Source organism: Lampris incognitus, chromosome 1, assembly GCF_029633865.1.
Source record: "Lampris incognitus isolate fLamInc1 chromosome 1, fLamInc1.hap2, whole genome shotgun sequence".
NCBI lineage: Eukaryota > Metazoa > Chordata > Actinopteri > Lampriformes > Lampridae > Lampris > Lampris incognitus.
The window spans coordinates 4,686,449-4,689,590 of record NC_079211.1 but is presented as its reverse complement, the minus strand read 5'-3'; positions in this window follow the sequence as shown (position 1 = coordinate 4,689,590).

Here is a 3,142-nt window from a genome sequence, read left to right as displayed (position 1 = left end):
GGGTTGGGGACAAGCCCAAAACAGTGAAATTCTGGCACATCTGAATTTTCAACATACTGAAAAAATATTAAAATGTCGTCACTGAGACACACATCTTCTTTTCATAGCTAACACAACCCAACTCTAACAAATATAATCATTTATTTTCTTTTATGTTTTTTTTTTCTTCTTGAAAATCTACCCTGGGGACAGAAAAACTGCCTTAATCGAAGAACCACCCTATTATTGTTATCGTTATTATTCACATCATTATTATTTAAGTCAATTTATTTATAGGGCACATTCAAAAACATGTTGATGTTGACCAAAGTGTTGTTTCAAACGGGCAACCTAAACATTCATGTTCATGAATCTGCTGCTCTTATATTTCTCTGCTCCCCATTGCCTCATGGCCTCAGCTGGTCCAGCTGTATAGTCTCATGTCCAGACTTCAGCTGTCATCAGCCATTCCTCATCCTTTATTAGAGCGCTCATGAGATGCTGCATGCACACAAGAGGAAGCTTGTAATCTGAACAATTCAGTGGAAATAATTAAAGACATTAGGCGTATAATAAGATCGGGGATTTCATTAAATACACTGTGCATAGGCGTATTATTATGAGGACTCCTGCCCACCAACGTTGAGGGTGTGCACCTAATGTCAAGTCAAGTCAATTTTAGTTGTATAACCCAATATCACAAATTACAAAACGTCCTGCCCTTATTTGTTCTAAATGAATAATTACTACAGCAGCGTCTGCACTAAGGCCTACAAATAACATTATATGACTTTCCATCCATTTACAATGGAGGATTTGATTAGAGATGGATTTGACTGTCATGAAGTTTGCCCTCCTTTATATCTGCATGTTTTGTTGTTTCAATTTACTGTGAGCTTGAGTTGGATTCTAATAAAGAAAAGTTTAGAAGATTTTGGGATAAATTATCCAAACCTACTGGTGACAATGATGTAAGGATTCACTTAACCTTGACTCTGTGGAGAAAGAGGTAGAGAAATGGATGCTAGCCATCATGGACAAAACCTCCCACCCTATCAAACAGCACACAGCTCCTTCAGCAGTGTTGGACAGACAGCTAGTCTTCCAGGAGAACAGTGTGGTGACATAGTGGATGTAGGAGGCAGAGACAAACAGACCTGTTGACTGATTTCCTGGGGCTACAAACAAGGCGTAGCAGGACTATGTAGAGCTCAGCAGTAAACAGTTCCACCCTTGTAAAAATGGATCCTGGGACCAAAGCTAACACAGACAGTCTAATGTATTACAAACTACACCACACTATATGGGAACGCTGTTGCACAGCCATATTGGTTGTCGTGGACACATCGGCATCACATTTCAATCTCTTCACCTACATGTACATGTTTGCCGCTGCATCAGTGTTCGTCCTACATTTCAACAGTGGTATACGGAGACTGGAGAGAGTCTCCAACCATGGGAAAGATGACTGGTAGTGTTATGGAACCTGACTCATCATACGCATGAACCCAGCCACTGAGGATGCACAACCCAGAACATTCTTAGTGCCGGTCCCAAGCCCGGATAAATGGGGAGGGGTGCGTCAGGAAGGGCATCTGGCATGAAATCTTTGCCAAATCAAATATGCAGATCATAAATATGATTTCCATACCGGATCGGTCGAGGCCCGGGTTACCAACGACCGCCACGGGTACTGTTGGCCGCCAGGATGCCGGTGGAAACAATGCTACTGTTGGGCGAAGGAGAGGGGGAAGGCATGTCCAGAGGCAGCTAGAGAGGAGGAAGGGTAGGCGTGTGGAGGTGAGAGTTGGAACTTTGAATGTTGGCACTATGACTGGTAAAGGGAGAGAGCTGGCTGACATGATGGAAAGAAGAAAGGTAGGCATACTGTGTGTGCAAGAGACCAGGTGGAAGGGGAGTAAGGCCAGGAGTATCGGAGGAGGGTTCAAACTCTTCTACCATGGTGTGAATGGGAGGAGTAATGGGGTAGGGGTAATTCTGAAGGAAGAGTATGTCAAGAGTGTGTTGGAGGTGAAGAGAGTGTCAGACAGAGTGATGAGTATGAAGCTGGAAATCGAAGGTGTATTGCTGAATGTTATCAGTGCATATGCCCCGCAAGTTGGGTGTGAGATGGACGAGAAAAAGAAGAATTCTGGAGTGAGTTGGATGACGTGGTGGAGAGGGTACCCAAGGAGGAGAGAGTGGTGAATGGAGCAGACTTCAATGGTCATGTTGGTGGAGGGAACAGAGGTGATGAGGAGGTGATGGGAAGGTATGGAGTCAAGAAGAGAAATGTGGAAGGATAGATGGTGGTGGATTTTGTGAAAAGGATGGAAATGGCTGTGGTGAATACATATTTCATGAAGAGGGAGGAACACAGGGTGACGTACAAGAGTGGAGGAAAGTACATACAGGTGGACTATATCTTATGTAGAAGGCGCCATCTAAAAGGTATTGGAGACTGCAAGGTGGTGACAGGGGAGAACGTAGCTAGGCAGCATCAGATGGTGGTCTGTAGGATGACTTTGGAGACCAAGAAGAGGAAGCAAGTGAAGACACAGCCGAAGATCAAATGGTGGAAGTTGAAGAAGGAAGACTGTTGTGTGGAGTTCAGGCAGGAGGTAAGACAGGCACTGGGTGGTAGTGAAGAGTTGCCAGATGGCTGGACAACCACTGCAGAAATAGTGAGGGAGACAGCTAGGAAGGTACTTGGTGTGTCATCAGGACAGAGGAAGGAAGACACGGAGACTTGGTGGTGGAATGAGGAAGTACAGCAGAGTATTCAGAGGAAGAGGTTGGCAAAGAAGAAGTGGGATAGTCAGAGAGATGAAGAAAGTAGACAGGAGTACAAGGAGACACAATGTACAGCAAAGAGAGAGGTGGTGAAGGCAAAGGAAAAGGCGTATGGTGAGTTGTATGACAGGTTAGACACTAAGGAAGGAGAAAAGGACTTGTACCGATTGGCTAGACAGAGGGACCGAGCTGGGAAGGATGTGCAGCAGGTTAGGGCGATCAAGGATAGAGATGGAAATGTGCTGACAAGCGAGGAGAGTGTGTTGAGGAGGTGGAAGGAGTACTTTGAGGGGCTGATAAATGAAGAAAATGAGAGAGAGAGAAGGGTGGATGATGTGGGGATAGTGAATCAGGAAGTGCAGTGGATTAG